Below are 20690 nucleotides of genomic sequence, written 5' to 3'. Positions count from 1 at the left end.
TGCAAAATACAAACCCGAGACAAAAGTAGCCAATTTGTTCTAAAGACAATGAGTTGGATAGACACATTCTTATCAGGTAGCAGAGGAAACATTTCCGAAAATAACAACCTGTCTGTGTTCTCACCAGTTTTCAAGTTCGGTAGCCTGTCCTGGAGCTCATTCCGAACATTCCGTTAACCCGACAGACAGAGGACAATAAGGAGAGGAGAAGATTGTAAACAATTGCTAGCCAGACTTCTAAGACAGGTGTTCCGATGACAGAGATTTTGAAGGGCCACTTCTTTTCCGGCAGAGTTGACCAGCTGAAAAGGAAATTATGTAACTGCAGGAGAGTTTCACTTCACCATAAAAGAATAAGATTATTACCGGGAGTGTGTTAGGTTAACAATTAGTATTAGAGCATAGTGTTAGGCGTGTGTAAGACTAAGGCGTGTGTTATCAGTGTATAAGTAATATGTGCCAATTGGGATATACACCCAACTTCACCATGATACAGCTCATGTTTAACATGGCCTACAAACCCTTATTGTAATTTACTGATTAATTAAAACAACATTTCACTATTCTGGTATTCACATCACCCAAGCTGAGTTGTCATGGCTATCCCATGCTGTCCTGTCGGCACCTCCAAGGGTTTGTAGGCCATGTTAAACATGAGCTGTATCATGGTGAAGTTGGGTGTATATCCCAATTGGCACATATTACTTATACACTGATAACACACGCCTTAGTCTTGCACACGCGTAACACTATGCTCTAATACTAATTGTTAACCTAACACACTCCCGGTAATAATTTTATTACCGAGCTCGATAGCTGCAGTCGCTTAAGTGCGGCCAGTATCCAGTATTCGGGAGATCGTGGGTTCGAGCCCCACTGTCGGCAGCCCTGAAGATGGTTTTCCGTGGTTTCCCATTTTCACATCAGGCAAATGCTGGGGCTGTACCTTAATTAAGGCCACGGCCGCTTCCTTCCCAGTCCTAGCCCTTTCCTGACCCATCGTCGCCATAAGACCCATCTGTGTCGGTGCGACGTAAAGCCAATAGCAAAAAAAAAAAAAAAAAAAAAATTCTTTTATGGCGAAGTGAAGCTCTCCTGCAGTTACATAATTTCCTTTTCAGCTGGTCAACTCTGACAATAAGAGCCTTCAGATTTATTGGCATTTAGACGTACTGATGCCTTCTATGTTGATCTGGCGAATACGGATGTTCTGTTCTAGTTTCAATGTCTGCTGGTTCTCAAAAGGACCGATATTTACTTCTGAAGTATTATCCGTGTGCATTATGGCCAGGAGATCAACAACTGTTGATAGTTTGGCCGCCAGTGAGTTATTGTTGCTCGCTTAGCACAACCCAGGGGACACGCGTAGAGTATTGAGGAGGTAATTCCTACGGACGTGAGCAAAGATCATCCCCTCTAGTGTGAAGAGGAACTATTAAAATCCTAAAGTATTTTTTATTTTAAGGTTTACTAGACTGAGTTGACTATTCTTTGTTTTTGGTATGTTAAAGTTAACAACACTTCTACCTCTTTCCGCCAACTTCAAATATTGACCAATAGCAAATTTTGTATACGTATTTTTCCACCAACAATTTTCATCTTGTACCTATTTTATTACCCAATGGAAATTGGGAGTGTGTCGGGCCTTAGCCCAGAGTTTTCTGGATCTTTCCTCCCGGGTATAAAAACTGGCACATTTTCGACCTGGGGTCTTATTCATTACTCTAGTGTGTGTGTGGTTATAAAGGAGGCGGGGGCCTCGTCCATCATCAAGCAGTCAGCAGCTAAAGGTAATGGCAGTCCTATAGAAATGATAGTCTTTAAAAGCTAGCTCGAGAGGAAGGTTTCCAAATTTTACAAATGTAACTGTAATTTTCTATAATGCAACTTTCAATCAAGTCAAAAGAACTTAGCCGAAATTCGGGAATAGAGAGTGCGAGACCCTCTCGCGTTCACTGTCAACTTGACTGAGGTGACTATGACTTTGTAACCGTTTTCTGTCCGTAGCTCTTGTAACTTAAATTTTCTCCATCTATTCACCTCAGTAGTATAGGCTTCACCTCTGTAACTTCGGGCCACGAGCCCAAATACGGTTTTAACCATTTAATTATAAACTTCTAGGAGTGCGAGTGTTCGCCTCCACTTAATTTTGATTTTTGGGCCAGTAATTGAACCTGTTGTTTTCCACAAAGGCCTGGTAGAATGGGTACTCTATACTTCAGTGTCATTTCTTTTATGTAAGAAGGTAGACTGTTGAGCACATAAGGCAGTGCGTACTCTTGGAATTTGTAAAATGTAGGTTGAGCCTTTGATAGGCCTGGATATATCTGGAAATAGATTCCTAAATGTAAAATGTATAGAGCATAGAGGCCCTTTCTATTCATATATTAGTGCAAATATTGAATGATGCCTTTGGAAGGCCGTAACGTTGTAACGTTTCGAGAGTGTTCTCCTAAGTAATTTTGTAGAGCAGATGGTCCTGTATTGTTCAACTTGCAGTGACTCGTACCGATTTCTCACAGAACCCTGTCCTGAATTCTGATCCTGAATAGAGTCCTTAGCCTGCAATGTCCTTCCCCTTAATGCATTAGACCACTTGTCTTATAGAATTCCTACCTTTCCTTTCCATCCCTCTTTTACACCTACTGTATCCTGTACATTGCTTGAGGGAGGCCTACTTTCCTCCGTGTCGTCTGAGGGAATCCTAATTATCTCAATAAAACTCTCCAACTCCTCCGTCATACTCCTTAATGTCTGGCCACACCCACAGTTCCTACACTTGCACTCCTTAGTCATTCTTTACGGAATAATGAAAAGAGAAGGAAAAAGAAAATGTTAGTACACAAAGATCACGTGACCATAAGATAATTAATAAACTAGTACACTACAATGCTACTTCATCGTACCATATTTTTATCCTACAACACCCCAACAGGATATTTTCTATTTTACACTGAGTAGTTCCGTAAGTGTTTCCTAGATTACAAGTTATAGGTTAGGATTTGCTTGAAGGAAGTATTACGTATGGTAGAATTTAGGAAGCAACTTAACTACAGAAGATCATTTGCCATTATATTTTTAAACTCGAAAGTCGGAAACCCATGACCGTACCCTGCTCTGTCATTCAAAGACTCGAGTTCCAACAAAAAAAAAAAAAAAATCGTAACTCCAGTATTCAACAGCAGAGTATCAGGAACGTGCTGGAAACCGGAAGGGGTGCGTGGTAGGTACATGAAAATGCAAATATGAAGAAATGAGAAAATATGCACTAATCTCAGCACCAAGAGATACTATGTATTTTAAAAGAAAACAGGCATTAACAAGTGTGATAGTACATATATCACACCCCAGAATTATATGTAGAAGTTAGAGATATAATTGTTAGTATTCGATTATTATTATTATTATTATTATTATTATTATTATTATTATTATTATTATTAGTATTTCATTTATATTTTTTGCCATTTATATTGGTAAGCTGGAAGATATCCACATATGTAGGTATGAGTAATTTGTTTTGCACGAGTGGGAAAACATTGATTTAATAACTCTGGTAATTTGAATGAGTCATCTGGCTACCCCAGTGTGTGTTGTGATGTACTTGTGTCAGGAAATTCCATTAGTCATGTATATATCCCAGCCTGATGAGATGAGCTTGTTGTTGTACCAGGGAAGTTTGGTGATTCATGTAAAACTCCCGAGAGTTTGTTATTGTCTTGGGAGGAAGAAGTAGTTCAGGGCTTGGTCTTGACTAGAGACCACCCATGATTGGCTGGCAAGCACCAATCCAGACGTATCATCTGAGAGGAGGGGGATGTTGATGTCTATAAAGGTTGATGATACGGTGGCAATTAGGACATTGTAAGAAACATTGTAAGGGTGATTGTAGAGGTGATTGTAAAGGAACGAGAAGGAAGATAACTACAACTACAACTACAACTGACGCACTGTACTGGAAGGAAGTGGTGCTGATACACGGTACTGGAGTGACACGGCAGCAATGGACTGGACTTCAAACGTTCGTGGAGTGGAGTCTAGTTATGTTCGTGGAAAGTGGCTCATTGTGGAGAGTGCTTGCGCATTAAGTATTGTAGCACTTGTGGCGGCCTAGCATTATATGTTGGTGAAAGCTATCTCAGACTTTCCATAAATTTATGTTGAGGATCGACAGACGTGTGTATATATCTTTACAACAAGTGTTAAAATATGTGAACACAGTAGTACAAGGTACAGTATCTGTGTGATGTGATAACTGCCGATTATGAGAATCGGTAAGTCGAATTGATATAGAGACAGTGAAGGGTATTTATCTTCATACATGTACATTGTTCATCGGACTATTTACAAATGGTAACTTAGTTCTCGCTTTCGTTTTCCCACTGTTTTCATTATTATTATTGTTGTTGTTGTAAATATGGAGTCTTCCAGCAATATTTTATGTGTGTATTATATGTATAATGTTGTATGTTGATGAGGTGCTCATGCACGGAATTTGTTAAGAATATAGTTAGCTATTTTAGAATCAGTGTTATTGATGAACCTAGGTGCAGTTCCTATCTAATTAGTCGTTTTCAGGAGGTTAGGTAAGGCCTGCAGCAGATGTACCAGTACGCAGCATTATGTACACGCCCTGGGATATAAAGTTTATCATGCTCTTATCTAAATTCGAGGGATCCATTCTGGTGAACTCTGGCGCCCATACTACGGACATTTCGGTTAATTATGCTTATTAATTTTATTAAGTTTTTGAGTAATTTTATTTATATATTTTTATTCATGATTTTATTTATTTATTTATCAGTAGTCATCAACAAGTTACACATGATCAATAGAATTGGAATCGAGAGAACAACATGTATCAAAAAAGGAGGTTGAATCGCCATATAATAAAATGTTACCCAACTGGTTAAATTAGCCGCAGAAAATTACAATTCAATAAAAGCCTAGCGTGTGATGGTTAATTAAAGTATTTAATGCCAGAGGAAATGAATACAAAGGTGAAATACCTAAAAGCAACATGTAGGGAACGGGTAAGCGATGGGAGAGAGGTCGAATCCTGCATTAGTATTTATTTGAATTTAAGCTGAGGTAGCACGTTAAAGAAGAAACAATTATTTTTTAAAACATTATTATTTAAATAATAGTAGATTTTTTGATAGAATACTTACAAAGACGGGATATTAAAAGTTGTAACTTACTCAGGGGTTATATTAGTGCAGGCAATGTTCAAATAGCAGTTTAACTGTTCCACCTATCACAAAGGTAATAATTTCTTTAAATAACGCTATACTTTTGTAAATTTTGTTTAAGGAAAGGATTTCAACAGAATATACAGTAATTAATTGACGAAATAGTTAACAGTCGTTGTATTGTCATCGATTTTGTGCTTTTTCGTGTTCAACTATTGCATTGTAGGCTACAGTCGTGAACAACGGGTGTAGTGTAGTCAAGATAATAAAAGTAAACTGATTACTGTATTCCTATCATTTGTAGTTCTGAGTAGGTAGTTCATGTCTCCGTAACTTATAATTTGCACCCTAGATTTAGGAGCAGTTAGCTTTTAGGAGTAAAACAAAAGTATTTACATTTAACTACATTTCTGCTGTCACTATTATCCAATTTGTAATTAATTTGAATCTAAACGCTGCGTGGTATTCTTACCGCGTACCAATTATTAACCTCAGTCCTATAGTTTCAGCTAAACTGTCATAATTAGAATATAAACGTGCTTACCGTACTTTCTGTATCATTGCATAATATTTATCTGGAAGGGTAAAATCTCTCTTCTGTTATCGCGTAGGTACTAAACAAATAAACCGAATAAGTAGGGCTTATCAGATAGTTTTGATTCTAGTTGTATTGTTTCACTTAACCTGTTACAATCAGAACAGGTCTAAGGTCAGTTGAGAATTGTAGTGTACTCTTACCGGTAGTTATTTTTATTAGACAGTATCTTGCCTGTTATATTCATGTGTTATTACGTGTACGATAATCCCTTTCGATACTTCAGCATTTAACTAACGGCAGTTTACATTTCTATTAGAGCATAGTAGGTTAAAATAGTAATTATAATCTGTGTGTGTATTTAGCTTTGTTGTGTGATCCTTGAGCAGTTCTTCCGAATTTCAACATTTAAAGGAAATTTTCATTTTCGTTTCCATGCAGTAGGCTTAATAACTATTTGTAAATAGGATACGTTTGAACGCAGTTTAGAATAACTATTGTAGTGTTTTGTAGCGGTATAAATTAGCGTGCTTATTTTATTGTAGCGAAATATGTGTGTAGTACTACGGGAAATTTGTGTAGGTAGTAGGGGAAATAACTGTCTATATATTTTGCTTTTACTAACATTCTATTGTTGAAATTAGGACAGGCTTCACTACATTTTGGAATTGTAGCGTAACTATTCTTATTAGAAAGGGTTTCGTTTGCCTTTTCTGTTTGCAAGTAATAATAATTTGTCCATAATTATACTATTTAGTTTAATTTGTACGTTTATATAGTTAGCCTCTTATTCCTAGTATTTTATATTCATGATACGTTTAACTATTGTAATTGTAGTGTAGTTATTCTAACAGTTTGTTTCCTGATTGTATTATCGTCGTAAAATCGTTGTGTTGTATACATTATTTCCTTCGCCTGACGTACATAGCTACGTTTATTCATAGAATACGCTATTTCACTTCTGTTGATATTTCCATATTATTTCATATTTCTTTAAATAAATAAATCAATGGCTGAGAGCGGTAGGTGTAAGGCATGTGGGTGTGACTGGGTACTAAGGAGGATGAGAAAAGGGATAGCGAGCTTGAGGGAGATAATTAGAGTTGTAATGGGGGACAGGATGAAGATAGGTCCCTCTCAATCAATGCACAGTTTAGGGTATGTAGCGGAGTGGTAGGGATGGGAAGGGGGATGTTGTGGAAGACAGGTGGGCTAATGTCTTAAGCTCAAGGACAAGAAGGGTAAAGTATTTTATTCAGGAAGTAGGCCCAGGAGATGTATCGGTGACCAATCGGTGTGAGTCACTGCAGGTAGATCAGCAAAGGGAAAATGGGGATCAGGTAAGTGTTACAAATGTGGAGCGGGGCAAGAGGAAAGGGACCAATAGGAAAGGGAAACGTAGAGCATAGGATAGGAAGAGAGAAGTGCAACAGGGTAGTGAGAGAGAGAAAAGGGGGGAGGAAGTGAGTTCTGCAGGCGTCAGGGAAATAAAGGGCGACCAGGAGTGGAGAGGAACTGCTGAGGGTGGGGCTCAGGCTCTCGTCAAGGGTGACGCAGTTGTCAGACATATGGGGAAAGTATGGTGGACGAAAGAGAATCAGGGTAGAGTGTCATCCAGGAATCAGGTTAAGGCAGATGATGAGGGAAATAGAAGGGAGGGTGAGGATAAGGAGAAGGTGGTAACAGTCTGTGTTGGTACTAATATACTTGGAGATGTTTGGGATCTGATTACGGCAGCACAGAAGAAGTTCCAGGATGCAGCGATTGTTATCAGTGGGATTCTGTGTAGGAAGGATACTGAATGGAGGGTAATTGGAGATTTAAATGAGACTACGGAATGGGTATGCGGAAAATTGGGACTGAGATTTGTATATCCTAATGGTTGGGTAGGAGATAGGGATCTACGCTGAGGTGGTCTTCACTTGAACCGCAACGGAACATATAAGTTAGAAAGATTGTTTGGAAGAGTTATATGCAGATATATTCAGAGAAACGCGGGTTTCCCCAATGTAGTTTAGTTCTCGACGCAGTTTTAATGACTCCACTTAGGGTACCATCGCAGTAATAAATACCAGGTGGCCCTTGGGGGTTTCTTAACTCAAAGTTCCCATTACCCCACCACACGCGCCTAAAATTCCAAAAGATGCATTCGTAATTACTCTGAAACGCATGATCCGATTTGAATGGAAATAATTCAGTAGATAGAGTGTGTAAGGAGCTACAAATTGAGTATTCATTCCATTTTGGAAGATGACTACTAACGGAGAGAATATGTAAAAGTGGGAGGGGCGTACCCTTTCCATAGCGATCTCCACTAGCCGGCTATATAAGGCGTTTCACCCTGCACGTTTCAGCATATTCTCTGGCATGATTTGTGCGATTCACGTCGCACTGCGGATTAATTGTTTTCTTGTGGACATATCTATAGTCAATGTGTGATAGGTGTGTGTGGTATCGACAGAATTACGTGTGATCAGTACTCTTCTTGTGATGGAATGAGGACAAGATGTTATATATCACAAATGATATTCTAGATAGCCTAAGCAAATGAGCTTTAGTGACCGGGTCATGTTGGTTGAGCTCGTCAGTTTGTAGTCGACATTGTGATTAGTGAGAACACAAGATCATAGTGCTATAGCGAGCTCGTGTGTAGCTACCAGAGGCTATAAACACTATCAGACCAACTTATTCATGTTAGCGGGGCGCTTTGAGTGGTCAGCGTTGCGACTTCCGGTTCAGAGGTTCCCAGCCTGGGCTTTTTAGCCGCTTCTAGCTTGGGGATTGAGTAATTGTCATAACACACAACTCCCCATTTACTCGTAATAAACTACACCACTAACCATCCACCTCCGTAATATAACGGGTTGCGTTACTGCTATGCCTGCTAGAAATTTAATGTTGACTGGAAGGCTGGAATGTGGTTAAAACGGTCGGCTACATATAGCTCACTTCCAATGGGACCGGGGGGTCCCTGAAAAGATCTCTACCACATCGGGATGAAGACCGGAATTTACTTCATTCGGCTCTTTAGCTGAATGGTTAGCGTCAAGGATTGCTGTTCAGAGGATCCCGGGTTCAATTCCTTGACGGGTTGGGGGAATTCAATCAAACGGTTTGCCGCGACACAAACCTAGTCCCCGAGTCAAAGGAATTAAGCGATTAAGGTTAAAAATTCCGGCCCGGCTGGGAATCGAACTCGGGACCCATTGGACTAAAAGGCAGCACGGTGACCATTTAGCCACAGAGACGGACGCAGTACTGAATAATAACATCTCTCCACATAGATTGGGTTGACGTCAGGAGGGGCATCCGGTTGTAAAACTAGGCTAAGTTCACAAGTGGTGCCACCCCTTGAGAATAAGGCCAGGAACTAAATGCTACTAGTACTACTACTACCAATAATAATAATAATAATAATAATAATAATAATAATAATAATAATAATAATAATAATAATAATAATAATACCGAGCGAGCAAGGTGGTTAGGGGCGCTGCCTTGAGCTTGAATTCGGGAGATAGTGGGTTCGAACCCCACTGTCGCTAGCGCTGAAGATGGTTTTCCGCGGTTTTCCATTTTCACACCAGACAAATGCTGAGGCTGTACCTTGATTAAGGCTACGGTCGCTTCCTTCCCCTCCTAGCACTTTGCTATCCCATCGTCGAAATAAGAGCCATCTGTATCGGTGCGACATAAACCGAATTGTACAAAGAATGTATACTACTACTACTACTACTACTACTACTACTACTACTATTAATAATAATAATAATAAATAAAAATGATCCTGTACTTTCAGTCATAATACTATTGAACGGCTGGGAGTGATGAAGGCTTTGCAGTGGGACAGTGAAGTGGACAGCCCTGGTTTGTACTTACTATTGTTTTCTTTCTTTTCTTGTCTGATGACGTAGAGATCGCCCTGTCGACATTTTGGAGGGCGTCCTTACATCAGCAGTAATGCTGCCGTATTTTGTGAGAAAGCGATTGCCTTGTTTGTTGTTGATCTTTCTCCAAGACGGTGGGCAGAAGAAAGAGTTCTTCTCCTCTGTAAACCATGTCTGAAGTATGAGTTGACATCTTCCGCAGAGGAAGGGTTCCAGGAGATGTAGTGGAAAAACTCTGTATACTATCATAACTCATTATGTCAAACAAGATGTTGTTATTGGCTCTCTGTGTAACAATTGCAACAAAACTTGATGGATACAATGTAAACAGTGGGACTGCCTGACCAGCCCAGATGGTAGAGCGCTTGCAGTCTGAGTTCAAATTTCCGACTTAGTCCGGTGGTAATTGAAGGTGCTCAGATACGCTAGCCTCTTGCCGTAGATTTACTGGCATGTAAATAAACACCTATGGGACGAAATTCCGGAACATCGGCCTCTCCGAACATAAAACCAATCGTTAGAGGGCGGAATTTGGCATATTTGAATATTTCGTTTGTTTTAAGATATAATACGTCCATAATAAAAAAAGGCGATTCATGTCATTTGAAATCGATTGGTTAAATTTTATAGTGCATATACATGCGTATATACGTAATGCGCGTATATTCTTGACACACTGTACCTGTTCTGGGCATCGACAGGGTACTAATTATTAAAATAATGTCTCACAAATATGTAATGGATGAAAATCCTATGGATGAAGAACCTCAGAGAATCAAGCCCGAGCATCGAAGTCCCATCCTCTCTACTTTCATTCCATTCCGATGAAAATAAAATGGGTAAGTAAAATAAATATCTGGAAGGTAGGGAACTATAGTGAGAGGAATACATCAATCTAATAAAGAATAAGAATGGATTTTTACCTATTTCAAACACAATTTTATTCACTGAGAGATCATATATGGAAATTCATTACACACATTAAATGTCAATTAAGTTGTCTGCGTGGCAATTTTTGAGATATGTTACACTTAAATTATCGCATGCGTAATGCCATCTAATGTCTTTATGAGTTCGTTATTTACTCTTGAATTGCATTCTGAATTCGCAAGTCGAAACCACTCAGCATCGCATATATTACAGATTCACTGCTAAATATTCGGGTCTCTTCCCTTTAATAATGATATCATTTGGATATTCACACTTCATGACCCTGCTTGCCCCTATGGCAAATATACCATCCACTTATTACTGCAAAATTAGAAATGGCTGAAGTAAGAAGAAATTGAAGGAACTTACTAGGAAACTGAATCTAGCAAAGAAGTCAGCTAAGCATAATTAGTGGCCATACAAATTTTAGTGAGAAATGGTAGAGTATGTATAGATACTTTAAGGCAGAAACAGGTTCCAAGAAGTACATTCCAGGAATCATTAATGAACAAGGGGAGTGTGTATGCGAGGATCTTCAAAAGGCGGAAGTATTCAGTCAGCTGAATGTAAAGATTGTTGGTTACAAGGATAATGTCCAGATAGAGGAGGTGACTAATACTAAATAAGTATTAAAATTTACCTATGACAACAATGACATTTGCAGTAAGATACAAAAGTTGAAAACTAGGAAAGCAGCTGGAATTGAAGGGGATATACTAAAGACAGTGGGTTGGGATATAGTACCACATCTGAAGTACTTGTTTGATTATTGTTTGCATGAAGGAACTTTACCAAATGAATGGAGAGTTGCTATAGTAGTCCCTGTATATAAAGGAAAGGATGATAGACATACAGCTGAAAATTACAGGCCTATCAGTTCGACATGCATTGCATGTAAGCTTTGGAAATGAATTCTTTCTGATTATATTAGACATGTTTGCGAAATTAATAACTGGTTTGATAGAGGGCAGTTTGGGTTTAGGAAAGGTTATTCCACTAAAGCCCAACTTGTAGGATTCCAGCAAGATATAGCAGATATCCTGGATTCAGGAGGCCAATTGGACTGTATCACGATTGACCAGTCTAAGGCATTTGATAGGGTAGATCATGGGAGACTACTGGCAAAAATGAGTACAATTGGACTTGAAAAAAAGAGTGACTGAATGGGTTGCTATACTTCTAGAAAATAGAACTCAGAGAATTAGAGTGGGCGACGCTTTATCTGTCCCTGTAATAATTAATAATATTAATAATATCAATAATATTAATAATATATAATAATTAATAATATATAATAATATATATCAATGATATGTGTAAAGAAGTGGAATCAGAGATAATGTTTTTTTCAGATGATGTTATTCTGTACAGAGTAATAAATAAGTTACAAGACTGTGAGCAACTGCAAAATGACCTCGATAATGTTGTAAGATGGACAGTAGGCAATGGTATGATGATAAACGGGGATAAAAGTCAGGTTGTGAGTTTCACAAATAGGAAAAGTCCTCTCAGTTTTAATTACTGCGTTGATGGGGGTAAAAATTCCCGTTGGGGATCGTTGTAAATAGCTAGGTCTTAATATAAGGAAATATATTCATTGGGGTAATCACATAAATATGATTGTAAATAAAGGGCACAGAACTCTGCACATGGTCATGAGGGTATTTAGGGGTTGAAGTAAGGATGAAAAAGGTGAGAGCATATTTGTTTCTGGTGAGACACCAACTAGAGTATGGTTCCAGTGTATGGGACCCTCACCAGGATTACTTGATTCAGGAACTGGAAAAAATCCAAAGAAAAGCAGCTCGATTTGTTCTGGGCGATTTCCGACAAAAGAATAGCATTACAAAAATGTTGCAAAGTTTGGGCTGGGAAGACTTGGGAGAAAGGAGACGAGCAGCTAGACTAATTGTTATGTTCCGAGCCGTCAGTGGGGAGATGGCGTGGGAGGACATCAGTAGACGAATAAGTTTGAGTGGTGTTAAACTGTCGCCAACGGGATACAGGAGAGCGTATCTACACGACGCCACAGAAGATTGCTACCGCAGCAGTAGTCGAAACGTTTGGAAGAAACGAGAGGAGTGGACCACGGCATAATAGCCCGGAAGATTTTTATTATATTGACACCAGCCGTGAAAGCCTTCATACTTTAATTTTGAACGGTGTCTTTAAAAGTAGGAAAGATCACAATATCACAATATGAAGACGACAAATCGGGGCAAATATTCGAATATTTGACTTCTAAATAAGTGCAATAATGGTAATGACCACTCACAGGATCGAGATGGACTACCACAAATAGCGATTAATCTTCCTGAAGATTGCCAGTCGCGCCCCGTTCATTACAGATAGCGATACTTGCTAACCTATCTATCCTACAAACTGAGCGTCACTATTCAACTCACTCGTCCAGGGCTAACATGAATAAGTAGGTCTGATAGTATTTATAGCCTCTGGTAACTACACACGAGCTCACTATAGCACTATGATCTTGTGTTCTCACTAATCACAATGTCAACTACAAACTGACGAGCTCAACTAACATGGCCCGGTCACTAAATGGAGCTCATTTGCTTAGGCTATCTAGAATATCACTTGTGATAACATCTAGCACTCATTCCATCACACGTAATTCTGTCGATACCACACACACCTATCACACAATGACTATAAATACGTACACAAAGGAACTCTTAATCTGCAGTGTGGCGTGAATTGCATAAACCATGACATAGAATATGCTGAAACGTGCAGGGTGAAACGCCTTATATAGCCGGCTAGTGGAGTTCGCTATGGAAAGGGTACACCCCTCTAACTTTTACATAGTCTCTCCGTTAGTAGTCATCTTCCAAACTGGTGTGAATACTCAATTTGTAGCTCCTTACACACACTATCTACTGAACTATTTTCATCCAAATCGGATCATGCGTTTCAGAGTAATTACGAATGCATTTTTTGGGATTTAAGGCGCATGTGATAGGGGTAATGGGGACTCCCAGCTTTGAATTAAGAAACCCCCAAGGGCCACCTGATATTCATCACAGCGATGGTACCCTCAGTGGAGTCAATAAAACTGCGTGGAGAACTAAACTACATTTCTACATCATTTGATACTGCAAATTATGAGAAGTTTATTGATCCTCATTATGTAGTATTCCTGCGCTTATTATTATTGGTGAATCCGTGAAGTCTGTGGGTTGGTATCCAGGAAATATTCAAGGAAGTGATGGTAATATACTTTACAGTTCTTAGGTTGAAACCCTGTAAACTAGCCACGCCTTCTGAAACACGCAGCATCCTAAGCCTCGCGTCATATCGTCAACTCTTGCACGAGAGAGAGGGTAGTACCAAGGTCATGCAATATCCAGAGCTCCTCTCTCTTCTTAAGCGTTATTAAGGCTCCAACCTCCGAACTTGCCCAGTATCGTTCGTATCCCGGACAGGGCATGAAATACTCTGCAACCAAATATTTCACAAATTGATGCCGAAAAGGCACATATAACTTACTACGCTTCCCTACATGTCTAGTAACATGGTATTGAACGGTTTTATCATGTGCATATAAATGCATAATTGCAATTATTATTATTATTATTATTATTATTATTATTATTATTATTATTATTATTATTATGTTCCCACATATCAATCAATCACTACTGATCTGCATTTAGGGCAGTCGCCCAGGTGGCTGATTCCTTATCTGTTGTTTTCCTAGCCTTTTCTTAAATGATTGCGAAGAAACTGGAAATTTATTTATTGAACTTCTCCCTTGATAAGTTATTCCAATCCATAACTCCTCTTCCCATAAACGAATATTTGCTCCAATTCGTCCTCTTGCATTCCAACTTTATCTTCATAATGTGATCTTCCCTTCTTTTAAAGACACCACTCAAACGTATTCGTCTACTGATGTCCTCCCATGTCATCTCTTCACTGACAGCTCGGAACATACCAGTTAGTCTAGCAGCTCGTCTCCTTTCTTCCAAGTCTTCCCAGCAAAATCTTTGCAACATTTTTGTAACGCTACTCTTTTGTCGGAAATCACCCTGAACAAATCGAGCTGAATTTCTTTGGATGTTTTCCAGTTCTTGAATAAAGTAATCCTGGTGAGGGTCCCATACACTGGAACCATACTCTAGTTGGGGTCTTACCAGAGACTTATATGCCTCTCCTTTACATCCTTACTACAATCCCTAAATACCCTCATAACCATGTGCAGAGATCTGTACCCTTTACTTACAATCATATTTATGTGATTACCCCCAATGAAGATCTTTCCTTATATTACTACCTAGGTATTTACAATGATCCCTAAAGTGAACTTTCACCCCATCAACGTAGTGATTAAAAGTAAGAGGACTTTTCCTATTTGTGAAACTCACAACCTGACTTTTATCCCCGTTTATCATCATAACATTGCCTGCTGTCCATCTCACAACATTATTAAGGTCATTTTGCAGTTGCTCACAATCATGCAACTTATTTATTACTCTGTACAGAATAACATCATCTGCAAAATCCTTATCTCTGATTCCACTTATTTACACATATCATTGATTTATGTAAGAAAACATAAAGGTCTAATAATGCTCCCTAGAGGAATTTCCCCCTTAATTATTACAGGGACAGATTAAGCTTCGCCTACCCTAATTCTCTGAGTTCAATTTTCTAGAAACATAGCCACCCATTCAATCACTCTTTTCTGAAGTCCAATTGAACTCATTTTTGCCAGTAGTTTCCCATGATCTACCCTATCAAATGTCTTAGATAGGTGAATCGCGATACAGTCCAATTGACCTCCTGAATCCAGAATATCTGCTATATCTTGCTGGAATCCTACATGTTGAGCTTCAGTTGAATAACCTTTCCTACACCCAAATTGCCTTCTATCAAACCATTTATTAATTTCGCAAACATGTCTTATATAATCAGAAAGAATTCTTTCCCAAAGCTTACATGCAATGCATGTCAAGCTGACAGGTCTACAATTTTTTTTTTTTTTTTTTGCTAGGGGCTTTACGTCGCGCCGACACAGATAGGTCTTATGGCGACGATGGGATAGGAAAGACCTAGGAGTTGGAAGGAAGCGGCCGTGGCCTTAATTAAGGTACAGCCCCAGCATTTGCCTGGTGTGAAAATGGGAAACCACGGAAAACCATTTTCAGGGCTGCCGATAGTGGGATTCGAACCTACTATCTCCCGGATGCAAGCTCACAGCCGCGCACCTCTACGCGCACGGCCAACTCGCCCGGTCTACAATTTTTAGCTTAATGTCTATCACCCTTTCCTTTATATACAGGGTCTACTGTAGAATGTCTCCATTCATTTGGTATAGCTCCTTCATGCAAACAATAATCAAATAAGTACTTCAGATATGGTACTATACGCCAACCCATTATCTTCAGTATATCCACCGAAACTTTGCCAATTCCAGCTGCTTTTCTAGTTTTCAACTTTTACATCTTACAGTAAATGTCATTGTTGTGATAGGTAAATTTTAATACTTCTTTAGTATTAGTCACCTCTTCTATCTGGACATTATCCTTGTAACCAACAATCCTTACATACTGCTGACTGAATACTTCTGCCTTTTGAAGATCCTTGCATACAAACTCCCCTTGTTCATTAATGATTCCTAGAATATCCTTCTTGGAACCTGTTTCTGCCTTAAAGTACCTATACATACTCTTCCATTTTTCACTAAAATTTGTATGGCCGCCAGTTATGCTTGCCATCATTTTATCCTTAGCTGACTTCTTTGCTAGATTCAATTTCCTAGTAAGTTCCTTCAATTTCTCCTTACTTTCATAGTTATTTCTAACTCTATTTCTTTCCAACCTGCACCTCCTTCTTAGTTTCTTTAATTCTCTGTTATAATATAGTGGATATTTTCGTTCCTTACCACCTTTAAGGGTACAAACCCATTTTCATATTCCTCTACAATTGCGTTAAACCCATCCCAGAGTCTGTTTAAATTTTTATTTACCGTTTTCCACCATTCATGGTTACTTTTTAAAACTTCCCTCATGCCTGTTTTATCAGCCATATGGAAATGCCTAATAGTCAAGATTTTAATTTCTTCCTTTCTTTCACATTTATTTTTAACTACCACAAAAACAGCTTCGTGATCACTAATGCCACCTATCATTTCGGTTTCTCTACAAAGCTCATGTGGTTTTACCAGCACCACTTCCAGAATATTCTTCCCTCTAGTTGTTTCCATCACATTCTGAATCAGATGTCCTTCCGATATTAACTTATTGGCCATTTGTTGGTCATGCTTCCTGTCGTTCGCCTTACGTTTCCAATTAACATTTGGTAAATTGAGATCGCCCGCTACGATCAAGTTCCTTTCTTTATCATTTCTCACATAGCTGATTATCTTATTAAACAATTCTGAATCTGCGTCTGCACTACCCTTTCCTGGTCTGTACACTCCAAAGACATCCAGTTGCCTATTATCTTTAGAGATGAGCCTTACACCTAGAATTTCATGTTTGTCCTGTTTAACTTTTTCGTAGCTTACAAATTCTTCTTTCACCAGAATGAAAACTCCCCCTCCTACCATTCCTATCCTATCTCCACGATACTGTCTCCAGTTCCGTGAGAACATTTCTGCATCTATTATGTCATTTCTCAGCCATGATTCAACTCCCATTACAATATCTGGTAAGTATATATCTATTAATTAATTCTATTCCTTTCTTTACAATACTTATAGAGTTAAGCACTTACATGTTTATGTCATCCCTACTTGATTTCGAGTTCCCTGTTCCCTTATCACCGTTTCCTAGGCCAGCCCGTTTCCCAGAATGTACCTCCCTATAACGCTTCTCTACAAATTTCCTAACATATATGTACCACTGTGGTTTAAGTGAAGGCCATCTGAGCGCAGATCCCTACCTCCTACCCACCCATTAGGGTCTCGAAATCTCACTCTCAGTTTCCCACATACCCACTCCATAGTCACAATCATTTTCCAGTCAGTATCCCTCCTACACAGTATTCCACTGATAACAATCTCCGCTTACTTAAACTTCACACGTGCTGCATTTACCAGGTCCCACACATCCCCAACTATGTTGGTACTTATACCCGCTTGTCTTACTTTGTTAGTACCAATGTGAAACACTACCACCTTCTCCTTTCCCTCTCCTTCTCTTCTACTTTCCTCAACATTTGCCTCAACCTAATTCCTGGATAACACTCTACCTCGTACCCTTTGCTCCACACACTTTCCCGACATGTCTAACAATGGAATCCCCCATGACCAGAGCCTCAAACCTACCTACCTCATTCGATCCCCTCCCCTCCTGGTCAGTCCTATCTTTCCCGACAGCTGCAGAAGCTACTTCCTCCTCCATTTTCTCCATCCCAAGACCCAGTTCCAGCTGTCTTTTCCTGTGCACTACTCCAGATTTCCCTCTCCTACCTTTTCCCTTTCTCCTACTTCCACACTTCTCAGCAACAGTTCTAAGTTTTATTGCACGTTCATTAATTTTCATACATTGAATTTCTGTTCTGGATAAAAATGGACGCAAAATTCTGCATTACAGGTTCATTAATACTGAATTTATGCAATTAATTTCTATCATGCTGAATACGTAGTAATCCAGAAAGGAGCAAGGCAAGGCTGCAGTTTCCCCCTCTCTTTTTCAATGTTCATATAGAGCAGTCTATGAAGAAAATCAAAGAGGAATTTAAAAATTGAATCACAATCCAAGGAGAAGAAATCAAAACTCTGAGATTTTCCGATGATATTATTTTGTCAGAGTTTACAGAAGATCTGGAGAAACTGCTGGATGGTATGAACAGTCTTGGAGAAGGACAACAAGATGAAATTAAATAAGCCCAAAACAGAAGTAATGGAATGCATTCGAACGAAGTTAGGTGATGCAGGAAATATTAGATCAGGAAGAGAAGTCTTAAAGGAAGTAGGTGAATATTGGTAAAATTAACTAAAGATAGCAGAAGTAAAGAGGACATACAACGCAGACCTGCACAAGCAAGGAAGGCATTTATTAAGAAAATAGAGCCCTTGAAATGTGGTTTATTTATTTATTATTATTTGGCGTATGATGAATAATGACAACCCATAAACTATTTACACAACCAGTGAAAGATGAGTACAAAGTAAATACAAATTATCATATCTATAAAGTCAAAGAAAGCAATTTACAAAGTTTGAAAGTACAAGAAGAAAACACAATATATTTACATCGCTATCCACCTATCAACTCTGACAGTTCATATATACACACTGAGTGCGAGTGATGTACATGTCACTAAATGTGAATGTCCAAACCCGTCACCCACTTCACTGCTTCGGGTGTTGCTGTGTTGAGGTCTTCCATGGTGCCAGTGAAAGCACGGAGTGGACATTCCTGCACTACATGTTTCATTGTTTGTCGAACCTCCCCACAATCACAGTATGGAGAAACTGACCAGCCCCAGGTGTGTAAAGTAGATGCTGTTCTACCTACTCCACATCTCATGCGGTTTAGTCTACTCCAGGTGCAACGTGGCAGATCAAAGCCTGCCAGCTTTGTGGATGGGTTATTAATATCCACTATTGACCGAGCTGGGGATAAAGACCACTCTGTTAACCATTTAGAGGTGGGGTTGAATTCACTAGATGTTATCTTCACGGCTGTCTTCCAAGCAGGCTGGCGAGACTTCAGGCGTGTGCATTTCTGTCTGATATCCTCATGAACAGGTAGACGTTCATTCTTTAGCATTCTGGTCCATAGCTGAAAAAGGGCCTTCTGTCTCCTGATATGTGGAGGTAGTATATTGCTGAGAACCGGTAACCATTGGGTCGGTGTAGCACGAAGTGTACCAGTTATGATTCGCATGGTTTGACGAAGTTGTGAATCTACTAGCTGTGTGTGAGCACTGTTAAGCCAAACACCAGAGCAGTATTCTGCTGCAGAATAGACTAAGGCCAGAGATGTTGTCCTTAATGTGTTTCCATCCGCTCCCCAGGAAGTTCCAGCCAATCGTTGGAGAATGTTATTACGACGTTTTAGTTTGTTGGCGGTTTTCTGCAGATGATTTTTGTACGTAAGAGACCTGTCCAATGTTACTCCTAAGTAACTGGGATTGGCACAATATTGTAGTTCATGGCCCTTGAAGAATACCCTTGGATGGTGGTTTGCTTCTGCGTTGTTCAGATGGAATGTAGATGTCACTGTTTTCTGTGGATTGGGATGAAGGTACCATCTTTGAAAGTAGTCATCCAACAGTTCAAGGTCTCGGTTAAGAACTATTTCAGCTTCTGCGAAGTTGGGTCGTTGAATTGTAAGGCAAATATCGTCCGCATATATGAACTTTCGGGACACTGTTTCAGGCAGGTCGTGGATGTATAAGTTGAAGAGAGTAGGAGATAGAACCGACCCTTGAGGCAGACCATTGTTGACTTTCTGGAATTTGCTTCTGTTGTGTTCTGAATGAACTTGAAATAGTCGGTTGCTTAACATTCTGTCAATTAGTGTAGTAATTTTTAAGCAAGGAACAGCTTTAATCAGTTTAAGCATAAGACCTTCCCTCCAGACTGTGTCATATGCAGCTGTAAGATCTAAGAAGACAGAGACGCTTTTCAATTTCTTCTCAAAACCAACCTCCAGATATGTGGTCAAGGACAGTACTTGGTCACTGCAGTCACGGCTGGGTCGAAATCCAGCTTGTTCAACTGGAAGGAATGCTTCGATGGCAGGTGCTATTCGGTTTAGTATCAGTCTTTCTAATAACTTGTAGGTGACGCAGAGTAGAGCTATAGGTCGATAGCTTTGTGGGAGAGTTGGATCCTTTCCTGGTTTCAGAAGGGCAATAATTTTTGACTTCTTGAAGATTGGGGGAAGTCTTCCTGACTGAAGTATGGAGCTGAAGAATGCAGCAAGCCATCTTCTTGTAGCTGGACCACAGTTTTTTAGTAGTTCTGGGTAGATTCCATCTAGTCCTGCAGCTTTGCCATTTCGGAGTGATTTTAATCCCTCATCGACCTCTTGTGATGTGGAAGGTTGTGAATAGGTTGCGTTCGGTTGTGTTTCTCGTTTTGCCCGTTTAAGCTCAGTTTTAACCCATTTCGTGGTCAGTTTATTCCTTGTTGTTTTAGAGGTGGAAACGAGGTGATTTGCTATTGCT

This window comes from Anabrus simplex, chromosome 1 (genome assembly GCF_040414725.1).
Source record: "Anabrus simplex isolate iqAnaSimp1 chromosome 1, ASM4041472v1, whole genome shotgun sequence".
NCBI lineage: Eukaryota > Metazoa > Arthropoda > Insecta > Orthoptera > Tettigoniidae > Anabrus > Anabrus simplex.
This window is presented reverse-complemented; position numbering follows the sequence as displayed.